This window comes from Camelus dromedarius, chromosome 26, assembly GCF_036321535.1.
Source record: "Camelus dromedarius isolate mCamDro1 chromosome 26, mCamDro1.pat, whole genome shotgun sequence".
Classification (NCBI taxonomy): Eukaryota; Metazoa; Chordata; class Mammalia; order Artiodactyla; family Camelidae; genus Camelus; species Camelus dromedarius.
This window is the reverse complement of record NC_087461.1, coordinates 6,616,431-6,634,027: the sequence shown is the minus strand read 5'-3', so window position 1 is coordinate 6,634,027 and position 17,597 is coordinate 6,616,431. Positions and strand designations below refer to the sequence as shown.

At 37.1% G+C, this 17,597-nt stretch overlaps 1 pseudogene; it reads left to right on the top strand.

Annotated features, from left to right (window-relative positions):
* The first annotated feature begins 14,208 nt into the window (after nucleotides 1-14,208).
* Nucleotides 14,209-15,679, top strand: LOC105093595 (cytochrome c oxidase assembly protein COX18, mitochondrial-like; annotated as a pseudogene).
* Nucleotides 15,680-17,597: the final 1,918 nt, after the last annotated feature.

The window sequence follows — 17,597 nt, the reverse complement described above, 5'->3', positions numbered from 1 at the left end:
AATGTATTTTATATCTTTAATCATGTAGTGCTGATTTTTAAAAATTATAATTATTATTGATTATGGGGTAGATTCAATCATTTTTCTTCTTTAATTATAGAACTAAAATTATAGAGTATGTCCATTCTCTTGAGACTCCCATTAAATTTCACTTTTCAACCATATTATTTAACTCATTCAATAAACATAGACTAAAGTATAAGTTCCAGGCAGTGAGCTCAGCATGAGAGTTACAGAGATGAACGGTGTGGTTGCTGCCTTGGGTGAACCTGCAGTCTAATGAGAAAAACAAATACAGACACTAAAGACAGAGCGATCCCAGCCTAAAGAAGTCAGGGAATGTTTGCTGGGAGGAGATGCCGGCATGACCTCTGGGTGTGTGGAGGGAGCAGTAGTGGTTAAAGCCAAGTGGGTAAGCCGTCATGAAGGACCTTGCACGTTGTGTTGTGAAGCTGTAACTGTAGGACATGTTTTAGGAGAGGAATTACTTTCTCACATTTGCTCCTTAGAAAGATGGCTTTGGAGTATGGATGTGAGGTGAGTAAGAGCAGAGTCAAGGGGACAAGTTGGGAAGCCATTGTACCAGCTGCGTGAAAGTCACGGGACCCTGAATCACATCAGTAATAGGCACCGAAAGAAGGTTGTGGAGGGGCTTGCCTTCAAGAAAGAACTTGATGCTTGGCTGCAAGTTCTGTATTTACCCAACTTCCTCTAGCTGCAGTGTCTCAGAGATCTGCTGTAGCATTTGAATTGAGGCCACACTCATCCTGAGTAGCCCCAGCCAGTGACCAGCATGGCTATAGCATTAGGATTTGGCCATTTCTGCCCATCATGGGACTCTTCTAATGGCCAGTCCCTAGTGCTGAGTTCCCTACTGCATTGACTTCAATTTTGTAAGATCCACCAAGTTGTCTGAAATTTCCTGCCCAATCCTGTTTCCCCTGTCCTTTCCTTTCACGGGTGTCAGATCTGCAGCACAACTCAATGGCTCTTCCTGTCCAATTCCGCCCCCTTCCCTCTCTATCTTTCACAAGCGTTTTCCCAGAAGAAATTGCTTGCACTCATGTCCCCAGTTCAGCGTCTCCTTCCAGGAGATGTGATTGCCACAGGGTATTTGAGAAATAATTGGAAGATAGACTTTATAGGAACTTTCATGGATTGGACATAAAATAAGCCAGAAGGATGATTCAAAGACAACTTAGGACTTTTTGCTTGGATGGCACTTCAGTTCACTGAGATGTGGTTACAGCAAAAAGAGCAGGTCTAGATGTGGTGGATTTTGGAGATGGTGAAATTGAAATTCCTGTAGGACATGCAATAGTTTAGTCCCATAAATAATTATAAAAGTTTAGAGCTCAGAAGACAGCTTCCAAGTCTGTGTACATTAAGGATGCATATCTCGTAGTCATAAGCATTTTGTTCACCAACCCTGATTGATTAATGAAGATACAACTTTAGAATGCAATACTTGTACAATTCTACCATTAATTTGAGTAGTTGTGATGAATATTTGTAATTATGTTGTGTCACGCATACGTGCATATGTGCACACAGACATATGTCTTCTACAAAATAGAGACAGAACTGTGTGGTAGTTAGCACACAGGATTTTCTACTCATTGGTTTACGAGTTGGGGTAAACATTTTTATGACTCTTTTAAATTGTAAAATGGGATCAAAGTGGTATGAACCTTGTAAGGTTCTTATGAAGATTGAATGAGAAACCAGATAAGCCCTTAGAATAGCACCTGGCAGGAAGCTGTTGTTCTACAAACTACTGTGTGCCTTTGTATCTCCCATAGTGCCTAGCAGGGTAAGTTTAATCTAGTTCACATGTAATCTACACTTGTTAAGACAATTAACGGGATACAAGTGAAAAGAAAAAAGAAGCATTTCTGAATTCTGTGCACATAATACCATAAATAACAGAAATTAACTAATTAATGTCAAAGTCTTACCTGGTTCAATTCTAAGCCACTCCCTGCCAGATCCTCTTGTGGTTTTCCAGAAGTCATAGCAGGAAGGGATTCAAGATGCCAAGTCCTCCCTAGCTCTGCCTAAGAGCACTAGTGCCAGAGAACCCATCTGCTCCCTCCCAAACAAATTCCTCAGAAATGTTAAAGTCACTCACTCCACCAGTAATCTTAGGCTTCAAGTGAAATAAAACACATTTTTAAAGAGATGAGTGATGATATTCTGATAGGAATAATGAATGAGTCACTAGCAGCTCAACTAAACATCATTTTTACCTATATGTTTTTACTTCTGTCACAATTAATCAACTGAACTGTATCTATGAGTATTTTTGCAAATCAGCACCTATCACAAGTCCTTTATTTTCATTCTAGGTCCTATATTAGGGATCCTAATTTGAATGCCAAGAAGGTTTATGCATTTTCCTCTTTGTCTTTCTCTTAAAAATCCAGTCTAACCACTGATGATATTAAGATCATATTTTTGTTTTTAAACTGAGACATAATTGACACATTAAATTATATTAGTTTCGGGTGTACAACACAATGATTCAATATATGTATATATTGTGAATCCATCACCTCACGTAGTTTTAATTTTTTTCCTGTGATAAGAAATTTTAAGATTTATTCTCTCATCAAGTTTCAAATATACAATGGAGTATTAATAACTATAGTCATCATGCTGTGACTTACATCTCAGAACTTATTTATCTTATAACTGGAAGTTTCTAACTTTGAGCATCTACACCCAGTTCTGACAAACACCAATCTTTTCTCCATATTCATGAGCTCATGTTTTGTTTCGGTTTTTAGATTCCACATATAAATGAGATCATATGGCCTTTGTGTTTATCTGTCTCAATAATTTCTCTTCAGTTGTGCCCTCAAGTTCTGCCTGTGTTGTTCAAATGTCAGGATTTTCTTTTTTGACCAAATAGTATTTCACTATAGATAGACTGGTCACATTTTCTTTATCCATTCATCTCTCAATAAACACTTAGATTGTTGCCATATCTTGGCTGTTGTAAACTATGCTAGAAGGAATATGGAGGACTAAGTATGTTCTGAGTTAGTGTTTTGGATTCCTTTGGATAAATGTCCAGAAATAGAATTGCTGGATCATATGGTAGTTCTGTTTTTCAAATTTTTTGAGAAACCTTCATACTGTTTTCCATAGTTGCATGAATTTATATTCCACCAGCAGTACACATGGGCTTCCTTTTCTTCATATCCTCCTTAACCATTGCCATCAATTGTCTTTTTGGTAATAGACATTTTGACAGGTGTGAGATGATATCTCATTGTGATTTTGATATGTATTTCCCTGAAGATTAGTGATGTTGAGCACTTTTTTGTGTACCTTTTGACCATCTTTATGTCTTCTTTGGAAATATGTCTATTCAGATCCTCTGCCCATTTTTTAATGGGATTGTTATTTTAAAAACAAATTTTTGCTACTGAAGTGTATGAGTTCTTTATATATTTGGATATTAACCTCTTATCAGATAGATGATTTGCAAATACTTGCTCCCATTCAGTAGGCTGCTTTTTCATTTGTTGATGGTTTTCTTTGCTGTATAGAAGCTTTTTAGTTTGCTGTAGTCATACATGTGAACTTTTGCTTTTGTTGCCTTTGCTTTTGGTGTCAAATTCAAAAAATTATTGCTAATACTGATGTCAGGGAAGTCACTGCATAGGTTTTCTCCAAGGATTTTTATGATTCCAGGCCTTATATCTAAGCCTTTATCCATTTTGAATTAATTTTTGTGTACAGTGTAAAATAGTGTTCCAGTTTTATTCTTTTGCATGTGGCAAAATTTTCCCAATACAATTTATTGAAGATACTTATCCTTTCTCCACGGTATATTCTTGGCTTCTTTGTCATAAGTTAATTGACCATATGGGTCGATTAAGCATGGGTTTATTTCTGGGCTCTCGATTCTTTTCCATTGAGCAGTATGTCTGTCTTCATGCCAATACCATACTGTTCTGATAACTACAGCTTTGTAATATAGTTTGAACTCAGGAAGTATGATACCTCCAGCTTTGTTGTTCTTTCTCAAAATTGCTTTAACTCTTGGAGTCTTTTCTGGTTCTGTACAAATGTTAGGATTGCTTGCTCTATTTCTGTGAAAAATGCCGTTGGTGTTTTGATAGAATTGCATTGAATCTGTATATTGCTTTGCACAGTATGGATATTTTAACAGTATTGATTCTTCCAATCCATGACCATGAAATATTCCTTTTACTTGAGACTTCTTCAGTTTCTTTCATTAATGTCTTATACCTTCAGTGTACAGATCTTTCACTTCTTTGGTTAAATTTATTCCTAGATATTTTATTATTTTGATACAATTGTAAATGGAATAATTTTCTTAATTTCTCTTTCTAATAGTTATTAGTGTATATAAATGCAGCTGATTTTGTATATTGATTTTGTGCCCTGCAACTTAACTGAATTATTAGTGTAACTTTTTTTAATCCTTTAGATTTTCTAAATATAATATCATGTCATCTGTCAATAAAGACAATTTTACTTCTTCCTTTCCAATTTGTATCCCTTTTATTTCTTTTTCTTGCCTAACTTCTCTGGCCATGACTTCCAATACTATGCTGAATAAATGGGGCAAGAGTGGGCATCCTTAACCTGTTCCTGGTCTTAGAGGAAAAGCTTTCAGCTTTCACCCTTGAATATGGTATCAGCCATGGGCTTGTCATATATGGCCTTTATTATGTTGCAGTATGTTCCTTCTATACTCTCTATATCCTCTTTGTTGAGAGATTTTTAATCATAAATGGATATTGTAAGATCATGTTTTCTAAACCCTCTGTTAGAATATGTGACCTGATAACATTTTGTTCTATTTAAAAATGCCTATTGATAGTCTAGATAAGGCAGTGAGTATGTTGGAGTTTTGTGATATTCCTGTTTTTAATAGAATAATAAAATAGGATAATTGAGTTGAAGCCTATTCCAGTAATGCTAGAGTAAGTGGTTGTCCTAAGTATAGGGTCTATTCACTATCAAAGATCCTACCATGCTAAATCATTGTATGTAAATGAACTTAGAGCCTAAGTAAAAAAAAAATCATGTTATCAGAACCCAGTGAATAATATACAAAGACACTAGTGGTAGGAAATCAGGGCTTTAATGTGTTCACATTGCATATTCTCTTCAAGTCAGCCCACATTTATTTATATACCAATCCTGGCTGTTTTCTTTCTTTTTTTTTTTTAAGTGTATATATAATTTAGACTATAGCTTAGTATTAACCTCGGCTTTACTTTATTTCAGACAGTAGCAGCATTACAAGTTCAAATGCAAAATTATTATAGATTCTGAATGAAATATTGTATCTGTTCAGCAATTCTGTTTCTAGGATATTAACTGCACCTATATTCTCTGTTAGGGTGTGTTTCCCTCTAGCATCCAGAGGCATCAGGTTCATTCTATATGTAATTTCAGGTCAACACAGGCTGCTTAATTAGTGAATAGTTGAACTAGAAAAATTGCAAAGCAATTCCACTCTGGTAGTTTTAACAACTATAATCATATTTCCTACACGATTGGCTCCTAGAAATGATAAATGATAGTATCTGGCTCAACTTTCCACCCAGTGCAAAAAGTCACTGGCAGTTGGCCTTTCAGCTTCTCTGTAACCTCAGTGATGGGGACTTCACTACCTGATGAGGTTGTAGATTTTGTGGTTTGACAGCTACACATTTTAGACAACCCTGTAGCATTTAAATATTCACGGTTTACGAAATTTCTTGGCAATTATCTCTTATGGCAGAGACAAAATAATTGACAGTATTAAAGTGACAATAATTTATATCATCTTAATTCTCTTTACATGTAGGGTGAATTTTATACAGGAGAACATAAGTTATGTAGACAGAGTTTACTCTGTTTGTCTCATCCAGAAGGGAGGGATCCCCATAATTGGCCCCATGTAGTAAGATCAACAGAGCCTGCTTTCTCTAATATATTTCAAGGTCCTGTGCTTAAATCTCAGTATTTCCAGCCTCTGTGACTTCCTCTATATTTCCTATGATCTTGCCCCTAAACACTCAACTGTTAATTGCCACTATTACTCATAATTGAATTGCCTCACCCCAAATCCTTATCCCCACTTTGATGATAACCTCTTTTGGATTGTTCTTATTTTTGGATTCAAATTTATTATCCTTGACATTATAATGTATTTTGGTTTTAATTGACCCAACTCCTGGTTCTACATGAGAGACTCAGGCCTTTTGCTGACCACCCTTGTAGGTAGCCTATTAATAACTTTACAGAGAACAACTTTAAAGAAATAGCCAGCAAGGATTTTGAGGGCAACAAAGGAAAAAGATGGAAAGGGTAAATCAGGTGACCAGCCACATGGACCATGGCTAAAGATGAGTGATGAGAGAGAGCCCATCTGACTGTTTTCATTTAAACTTGCCATGTTTCTCCTCAAATGAGCCAACCTTAGATTGGAATTATGTAGAAGAAAAAAGTGGCATCTATGGAAGATGATGTGTGCTTTTCATGCTAATTAGATGCCCTTAATATTTCTTCGCTGAAACTTCCGTGGCAGACATAGAGATCAAGCACACAGCACCTTCCAACAAGACTGACAGAGGCATGGGTGGCCCCCGAGAGGGTGGTGTCCCAGGAGATCATTATCTGGCTGCAAGTCCTTGAAGAAGAGTGTCTACAGCAGAGATCTAAGTGCTCACAAAACTCAAAGCGAAGTGTTTGGATCTCCATTCAAAAAAATTTGACAAATACTCAAGGTGCAGAGGCAAGAATTACAAAGATCCCATTTCTTTGCTTCCTCTGCTCCCCTGCAGAGCTGCCACTGATTTCAAAGACACGCCAGGCTTGAGTCAGCTCTGTGGGGCCTGGACCCAGACAAGGAGTGGACCAAAGACAGGAAGAAAGAGAGGCTGAATGGGGAAAAGGAAAGTTCTGTGGTGGAATTTTTAGTACAAAAGAGTACCCCTTTCTTCTCACCCATGTGAATGCTCAGACAGCTGATATGAACATCTGTTATATCTTTATAATACATGTTCCTAATAGAAATGAGACCCTATATCAGATTTAGGTACACAGGATTTTGTGTCATATACAGAAAATATAAAATACAAATGTTCTTTTCTTCAGAAAAATTTAACCTGAGAGAAACTTCTGTAGGAGCAGTAAGATCATTAGAGAAAGCCAATATAAATCCTAGTTGTTTTTCCTTTTTACCAATTAACCATTCATTACTGTTTTTCATAAGAAAGACCATAGTGAGAGATACCACATTATTCAAACTGATTTAGAGCCTGAGTAATGAAAGCTCAGAGAATGATAGATTTTCGGGGGGGGGGGGGGATATGTATGTATGAAGACTTTGGAAAATAGGTATATCTCTCTTTCTTCTGTATGTCATCAATTTAGTTTTTTATATCCAGGTTTGTTTGTTTGTTTTTTAATTCATGTGGCTTTTATTCCTGTGTATGCTATGGCATGGGAATCTATTTTACAATGTTTTTATATAGGTGACCATTTATCCCAAATCACTTGTGAAATGACTTCCTTTTCCCAGTAATGCACAGTAGTCTCTCATATTAAATCCCCACATATGCTTGGGTCCATTTATCCTCTGTCATTTGTCCACTCCAATGAGACTAACAACTATCTTAATTGCTATAGCATTAAAATAAAGGTTGATATATGATAGTAACACGCACACATACACACTCTCTCACACACACACTCACACATCTTTCTCTTCAAAACTGGCTGATTACTTGTTTTGTCAAGTAAACTTATGATCAGATGGTTGGTCCTTTTCCACTAAAATGCTATAGAGATTTTAACCTTAATTGCATCTGCAGAATAATTTGGAGTGAGTTTACACCTACACACTATTTAGTTTTTCTATCAGTAAAGAATCAGAAGAGAATTTCCATAATTTCCACACAGCATGTATACTCTGCCACCGATGTTGGAATCAGCCTGCTCTTTGTGCTGCCATAGATGAACAATCCGTGTTCCCATCTGAAGCCCACCCTGCCCGGTTTTCACTCTTTTTTGCCTCACCAAGCACATCTCTCTAGTAATTCTGTCCTTTTCTCTTACATCCCAACCAGATTTTTCCCTTCAGTGGACAGATACGATGCTAGCTCTGTCATCTTGAAAAGGTACCTTCTCTTGACTTCATTTCTCCCTCCACATAACCTTTTTTGCTTGCCACAAAATTATTCAAAAGCATTTTACCCCCAATTCCTCACCTTCTAATCTCCCTTAAACTCCTTTGAATCAGGATTTTTCACCAATGCACTAAAATATAACCGGTGAGCGCAACATTGCTTCATCCCTTTGGAGTTCTGTTTTTCTAGAAAACAGTCCAGTTCACCTGATTTTTCAAATATGTTGGCATTTAATTATTTATTATAGAATCTCATGATTTTTTCAATGTTCCCAACATTTCTAGACAGTGGTTTTGTCTTCTATTTCCACCTTGTCCCTTCTTTATTTTCCCCTTTCTTTCAAAGAATCCATGTGTTCTTTGTTGATTTCTTTCATCAATTTCCACTCTTGCTTCAGTATTTTTGTTTGTTTGTTTTACTTGCTTTTCACTCACTTTGCTATTCCTTTTCTACCTTCTTGAGATTAAGATTTAGATTGGTTATTTTTAATCTTTCTTTTGTCTAGTGAAAATATTTCTATTTTAAAAGTTTTACATGTGGCATTGTATTACCATTAATTTTAAAATATTTTCTGATTTTCAGTATAATTTTTTCTGTGACTCTTGAGATACTTAGACACATATCTCTCAGTTTCCAAACATAATTTTTTGTTACCCTTTAGATCTCTACTTAATTGCATTGAGGTCAGAAAATATGCTCCATCTTAGTTAGTTCCTTTGAAATTTGTTGAGACTTCCTTTGTAATCTAGCATATGATCAAATTCCTTACATCTTTTATGTGAACTTGAAAGGAATATGTATTCTGGAGTTTTTATGTACAGAAATCCATGTAAGTCACTAGATCAAGTTTGATAATTATAATGATCAATTTTTCTGTGCTCGTATTTTTTTGTCTACTTGTTCTGTCACTTACTAAGAGTGTTGTCTTAAAATTTCCAAATGTGACTGTGAACTTCTCTTTTTATCCTTGTCATCCCTGTCTGTTTTTGTTTCAGTATTTAGAGTCTATGTATTAGATTCCTAAAAATTTATTAACTTCATCCAAAGACTGGGCTATTGAGAGGTGTAGTGCCCATCTCCAGGGCCTTAAGGAAGAATGATGCCGAAAGGACATCCCAGCCAATCAACATCTCTGGGCTGCCTGAGGCCTCTGTTGTGATATATTCCATATCGCAGTAAAATCCTTTCCCCCACTCCTGTTTCTTTACTCCCCCATGGGAGTTGTTCACTGGCATGCAAATCTGTTTCAGAATCTTTTTCCTGGGGAATCCAATCTAAAACAATAATTTTGATGTCAAAACCTTAAAATTACATTAAAAGAAAGGAATATCACAGGCCATTACCTCTCATGAGTATAAATGTAAAAATCCTAAATAAAATATTAGAAATTAGATTCCAGCAGTATGTAATGGAGATACTCCACCTTGACCAAGTTGATTTTTTTCAGAAATTCACAATAAATTGCTTCATATTTGAAAACAGTTGATGTTAATTCTCAACCATGACAGGAAAAATTATATGACCATTTCAGTAAACAAAGAAAAAGCCTTTGGTGTAATTCAGGATTTATTTAAGCCAAAAACCTCTTAGCAAACTAGTAATAGAAGCAGAATTCCTTAATCTGATGGATAGAATCTATAAAATTCCTATAGCAAACAAATAATTAACAGTGAAATATTGTATAGATTTTCCTGTGGTTGGGACTGAGACAGGCTTTATTACCAGTTTTATTCATCATTATAGTCTAGGTCCTAGCAAGTGCAATAAGACAAGAAAGAGAAATTTAAAATATAAAGACAAGGAGAAGGAAGGAACTATAATATCATATTTTCACATCATAAAATTGTACAAAAATATATAAATACAAAGATCTAAAAATGCTGGTCATACTGCCCAAGGCAATCTACAGATTTAATGCAATCCCTATCAATTACCCAGGACATATTTCACAGAACTAGAACAAATCATAATAAAATTTATATGGAACCACAAAAGACCTACAATTGCCAAAGCATTATTGAAGAAAAAGAAAGGCTGGAGGAATAACTCTCCTAGACTTAAGACTATAGTACAGAGCTACAGTAATCAAAACAGCATAGTATTGGTACAAAAACAGACATATGGACCAATGGAACAGAATAGAGAGTCCAGAAATGAAACCCACAAACTTTCGGTTGGTCAACTAATCTTCAACAAAGGAGGCAAGAATATACAATGGGATAAAGACAGTCTCTTCAGCAAATGGTGTTGGGAAAACTGGACGGCAGCATATAAATCAATGAAACTAGGACACTCCCTTACACCATACATCAAAATCAACTCAAAATGGATCAAAGACTTAAACATAAGACAAGATAAAATAAACCTCCTAGAAGAAAATATAGGCAAAACATTATCTGACATACATCTCAAAAATATTCTCCTAGAACAGTCTACTCAAGCAATAGAAATAAAAGCAAAAATAAACAAATGGGACCTAATTAAACTTACAAGCTTCTGCACAGCAAAGGAAACCATAAGTAAAAGAAAAAAACAACCTATGGAATGGAAGAAAATTTTTGCAAATGAAACCAACAAAGGCTTGATCTCCAGAATATATAAGCAGCTCATACGACTCAATAAGAAAAAAACAAACAACCCAATCCAAAAATGGGCAGAAGACCTAAGCAAGCAATTCTCCAAGGAAGACATACAAATGATCAATAGTCATGAAAAAAATGCTCAGTATCACTAATTATCAGAGAAATGCAAATCAGAACTACAATGAGGTATATCATCTCACACCAGTCAGAATGGCCATCATTTGAAAGTTCACAAAAGACAAATGCTGGAGAGGCTGTGGAGAAAAGGGAACCCTCTTACACTACTGGTGGGAATGCAGCTTGGTGCAGCCACTGTGGAAAACAGCATGGAGATTCCTCAAATGACTAGGAATAGACTTACCATATGACCCAGGAATCCCACTCCTGGGCATATATCCAGAAGGAACCCTACTTCAAAATGACACCTGCACCCCAAGTTAATAGCAGCACTATTTACAGTAGCCAAGACATGGAAACAGCCTAAATGTCCATCAATAGATGACTGGGTAAAGAAGAAGTGGTATATTTATACAATGGAATACTACTCAGCCATAAAAACCGACAACATAACGCCATTTGCAGCAACATGGGTGTTCCTGGAGAATGTCATTCTAAGTGAAGTGAGCCAGAAAGAGAAAGAAAAATACCATATGAGATTGCTCATATGTGGAATCTAAAAAAAAAAAAAAAAAAAACCAAAAAACCCAAAAAACAAAGCATAAATACAAAACAGAAATAGACTCACAGACATAGAATACAAACTTGTGGTTGCCAAGGGAGTGCAGGGTGGGAAGAGAAAGATTGGGATTTCAAAATTGTAGAATAGATTATACTGTATAGCACAGGGAAATATATACAAGATCTTATGGTAGCTCACAGAGATAAAAATGTGACAATGAATATATATGTTCATGTATAACTGAAAAATTGTGCTGTACACTGGAATTTGACACAACATTGTAAAATGATTATAAATCAATAAAAAATGTTTGGAAAAAAAAGAAGCGATCCAAGAATAATCAGCCACAAAATATGGGGATATGGTATTGTAAAGATGTCTTAAATAGTAATAATGATATTATTTTTTGAGATTCATGATGTTTGATGCATTTGTAAGCTTTTGTACATTTGTGATTTGTTGTCATTTCTTTTCTCATTCCAAATAAACATTCACTTATATACCTTAAAAAAAAGTTTAAAAAATAAATACATAAAAAGATCTACAAATGCATTAGGACTGATCAGTGAAATTGGCAAGGGTATCAGATACAAGGCCTGTATGCAAAAATTATATTTTTAATATAGAAACAAAACACAAAAAATAATTTTTTTAAATATCCAATTTATAACAGTGTCAAAAAAAATCAAATAAACCCAAAACATGTGCAAGATTTCTCCACTAACATTGGAAAACATTGCTGAGTACAATTAAAGAAAATTTAAATCAGTACCTTCTTGGTACTTAAGTTTGTGGATTGGCAAGCTCACTATCTCAAATTCTTCCCAAGTTAATCTGTATAATTAATGCAATCACAGTCAGTCCCACAGTATTTCTTTCATTTACCTTTCTTCTTTCTTTTGGTTATGTGGAAATTGATGAGCATATTCTAAAATTTATGTGGAAGTGCAAAGAGCCAAGATTTGCCAAGACAAATAGGAAAGTGTTGTGCTAACAGCTGCCAATACTTATTTTTAAACTACAGTACTTAAAGTACAGTGTACTCCTGGGGCAAGCACAGGTATCTCGACACGTGAAACAGAGCAGAGTTCACAAGGAGATACACATATATAGTCAATTGATGGCAAGGTGTCACTGTAGTGTGGAATGGAAAGGATAATCTTTACAATAAGTATATAGATCAATTGAATATTTCCCAACTGAGAAAAATATTTTGAACCCTACCTCCTACCATAAACAAAAAAATCAATTCCAGATAGATGATCCATCTAAATGTGAAAGGGGAAATATTAAAATTCTAGAAGTGTGGGAGAATCTTTTCATGATCCTGAGGTTGGCAGTGATTTCTTATACAGGGTACAGAAAGCAATAATCATGAAGAGAAAAGTCTGATAAAAAGGACTATATTAAAATTAATAATTTTTGTTCAGAAGACAAAAATGAGGGTAAAATAGCAAATCACAGAATGAGTAAGGTCTATCCTCATTATTAATGGATTTCACATTTGTGAATGTGCTTAACACTAACAATTATTTATGACCCACGAATCAGTACTTCCAGTGCTTTCATTCCCAGACATGGGCAGGAGGGCAGAAATTTTGAGTCACCCAACATGGGGATGTTCCCAGCTGAGATCCAACAAAGTGACCATCTGCCTTTTTGTTTTAGCTCTCATACTGTAAATGAGTATCCTTTTTGCAATGTATTTAATACCAACTTTTTGCATTTTTGAGATTTTTGGGTTATTTCACTGCTTTGAATGGTGTCCAAGCATAGTGTTGAAGTCTTGTTAAGTGTATCTGAGTGTGAGAAGGCTATTTGGTGCCTTACAGAGAAAATAAGTGGGTTAAAGAAGCTTCAGAGGCATGAGTTAGAGTCTTGTCAGCTGTGAGTTTAATGTTAATGAATCAGCAGTGTGTATCAAATGAAGTGTCTTTTTTTTAAAGTTGAAGTATAATTGATTTACACTGTTATATTAGTTGTAGGTGTACTATACAGTATTCAATATTTTTATACATTATACCCCATTTAAAGTTGTCATAAAATATTGGCTGTGTTCCCTGTGTTGTACATTGCATCCGTGTATCTTATTTTATACCTAGTAGTTTGTACCTCTTAATCCCTTTCCCTGTCTTGCCCTTGCCTCTACCCCGTCTCAACTGGTAACCACTAGTTTGTTCTATGTATCTATGTCTCTTTCTGTTTTGTTTTATTCATTTCTTTGTTTTATATTTTACATTCCACCTATAAGTGAAAACATACAGTATTTGCCTTTCTCTGTCTGACTTACTTTACTAAGCATAATGCCCTCCAGGCCCATTGATGTTGCTGCCAATGGCAAATTTTCATTCTTTTCTGTGACTAATATTCCATTGTGTGTGTGTGCGTGTGTGTGTATATACACACATATATATACACCACTTCTTTATCCATCAAATGAGGAGTGTTTAAGTAGAATACACATGAAATAAGGGAATATACTGATCAGTTGACAAAAATGTGACCAGAGTCCCACAGGAACCTAGCCCTGTATTTCTCCTAGGAGTAGTGATTCAGTACTCACCAGTTCGGTGTTCACAGTGACTTTATTGAACATAAACATTACAAGTAGTGAGAATTGACCGTACTTGTTAAACATATGTTTTATTAAGGACTCATATACAGAATATATAAAGAATTTTTTAAAAAATAATGAGGAAATGACAGGCAACCCAATAAAAACATAGGCAGAGGATTGTGATACTGAAGAACAGGTACTTCATGAAAAAGGATAACCAGACGGTCAATGTACTTCCGGAATGGTGGTCTGGGAGGTATGTGCCTTATCTCTGCTCTGTGCCTCAGTTTTTCACTCTTTCACTCACAAAGACAATAACCTACAATTTTGATAATAGTTATTTTTAAACGACATGGTTTTAATTTTGTGGACTCCTAATGCAAAAATATTGTGCTGTCATTACAGTAGAGGTGCATTCCTTTACAAACAGTGGAAGACCATGTCTGCTAAAGCCTCAGCTGATACGACAAAAGAGTAAACATACGACTCTAAGTATCGAAAGTCAATCGAGTACCACTTGAACCTGTATTTTATTTACAGAGCTTAAACATGTTTGAAAGAAATGTTTGCTGGGATTTATGTAATGACCAAATTTGTAGGGGTTTGGTTGAGGGTCTCAGCATGTTCTCAGAAAACAATGAGAATGAGAGGCCCGCGTGTCCGGCTCCGCGGTGGCGGCAGACGTGCTGCGCCGGCTCAGCTTTCGGTGGCTGCGGCCGCTGCCCGCCCTGCGGCTCGGGGCCCTGGGCCCGCAGCTCGCGCCCGTCCCACCGAGCCGCTTCAGGCGCCCCGCCCTGCCCGTGTGGGCAGCGGCGTCAGTCTCTGCAGTTGCCCCGGGCGTTGCGGGAGGCTGGGACGAGGCCCTGGCTGCGCCGGCTCCCGCACAGGGCGCGGAGGCGCTGCTGCTCTGCACGCACCCCGCCGCGGGCCTGCCCTGGTGGGGCAGCAGCATCCTCACCACCGTGGCCCTGCGCGGCGCCGTCACGCTGCCCCTGGCCGCCTACCGGCACTACATCCTGGCCAAGGTGGAAACTTTGCAGCCAGAAATAAAAAAACATCGCAAGGCGTCTTAACCAAGAAGTTGCAGTTCGTGCAAATCAGTTGGGGTGGTCCAAAAGAGCTGCCAGGCTCACTTATCTAAAGACTCGGCGGAGGCTTGTTTCAGCGCTGTATATTCGGGATACCTGCCACCCTTTTCAAAGCCACTGTATTGGTCAGGATTCAGATTCCAATGTGGATTTTCATGTTTGTTGCTCTCCGGAATTTCAGCACAGGGGCAACACATTCAGAAGCAGGTTTTTCTGTTCAGGAGCAGTTAGCTACCGGTGGGGTCCTGTGGTTTCCTGACCTCACTGCCCTGGATTCCACCTGGATTCTGCCTGTCTCCGTGGGTGTCATCAATTTATTAATAGTGGGGATGTTTGCTCTGCAGAAGATTGGAATGACTCGTTTTCAGATGCATATTACATACTTTGTTCGGGCGGTGTCAGTGTTGATGATTCCAATTGCAGCCACAGTACCTTCATCGTTTGCTCGGTACTGGTTATGCTCCAGCTTCACGGGCCTTTCACAGAGCTTGCTGCTGCGTTCCCCTCGATTTCACCAACTTTGCCGAATACCGTTGACCAAGTCAGATTCACATACTCCTTACAAGGACCTCTTTGCTGCCTTTTATGCCAAGTTCAGTTCAAGAAAATGACATACTTTCTAGTAATTTTGGAACAATGACAATGTATTCACTCAATGTATTTAGAACATCGAGAAATTCAGATACGATTTAATTTGCTTTTGTTTAAAATCATGAGCCCTGTGAAGTACTGTGGATTAAGATATATTTGGATCCTTAAAATATTTTAAGTGCTAAAAATGTGGTATGTTTAATTATATACTAAGAATATAAAAGAGGAATCAAAGTGTTGGGCCCTGTTTATAAAATTACCACTTATTAGAAGTAACAGAACCTTGGAGAACAAGACTAGAAAAGTTTTATAAAATAAGAGCATCCAATGAGGTGATTCTTAAAATTTTGGAGGTATGGAAGATCATATACCTGTTTGAGTATTTGATAAAGCTGTGGTTTTCTCTTCAGAAAAGTCTTGGAACTCACATCATGGAGGCCTTTATTGACCCCCTGAAGGCCTTCTGGTAATTCCTAGTTAATAAATATTATCTCAATGGAACATACGTTGAAAAAAAAAAAAAAGAATGAGAATGATAACATTAAATTCTTGTGCCCCCCACCCCTGCAAAATAAAAGAAAGAAAGAAAGAAAGAAAAAGAACTAGATTTTAGGATTATCAAGTTCTACTCAATTTTTGTCTGGATCTCTTTGAATCTGCTATTTGCTTTGCCACTGCTGAGTCTTCGCTCATGCATTTCCTTGTGTGGCTCTGCCTGTTGCAGTACTAACCATAATTCATCGCCCAGCTAAAAATGTTCTCACTCCTTTGAAGTCTTCTCTGATTTCTCCTCTAGGAGTAATTCCTTCTACTTCTGAGCTCCCATTGTACTTTCCAGACATTTAGCTCTTTCCGGTCTGCTTGGCCATGTGGTTATTGATGTGTATGTTCTGTCTTCCACACTAGACTGTAAATCCCATCTTGGGTAGAGACAATGCACGTGCCCTATCTGAACCCACGTAGCACTGACCTCACACAGCAACTTAAACACGTGAGCTGCACTCCATGAGCACTTAACAACTCAAAGAAAATGTACTCGCTCATAAAATGAGTTTTAATCATCATTTTCTAAGGAATGAAAAATAAGTAAAAGAATGTAAGGAAGAAACAGGACAAAAACAAACAAAAATCCCCACAACAATGGAAAAGAAGCAGAGCAAAACTGACCAAAGCAGTTAAGGATGGTGTGTGGCCCGGAGAATGAAGTTCCTTTTCATTGCACCTTTGTTTTCTATGTCTGATACTTCCCATCTCCCCTGTACGTCTGGTTTTCCTTATTTGGCTTTCACATTCCCCTCAGCCTTCCATGGCTGAATTTTGCTTTCCTTTCCCCTCATCACCCACATGGTTTAGGCTGATGCTAAGTCAGAGCCTAAACTGCTGTAGCCATGGCCAGACCTCTGAATGTCTGTGCTCTCACCATTTCCCCCAGCCTTAACGTTTACGGCCGCATTAGTGACTTGCGCCCAACCATTGTTCTATACAAAAGCCAAAACGCGTTTCCTGGCTACCTTCAGGGAGACATCTTTTTAAAAAAATTTTGATAGCCAAGTTGCCTAAAACACAAGTCTAGGTGCACTATTACCTCCTGGTGAAACTGTCTAATTTGGAGAAGTCAGTTGATTTTTTACCCATAAGAACAGTCTTCCTGAAATACTACTGGGTGTGCAGAGCAATTTGAATCGAGTTTCTTAGGATGATCTCAATAGATTAATATTTTTATGTTCAGCACATATAAATAAACATTCTTGGAAATGTTACATTTTGAACTGGATGGGTCACGGTCTGCTGGAATAGAGAAAAACATAAATAAATAACACAGCACCTGGTGGAGTGCCTGAAGCAGAGGGTGATTAATGCTAGTGGATGATGATGTTTAAAGCAATGTTTTTCTTTCCCCTCAATCTTGAGAAAACACACCATCCCAATGCTCTGGAG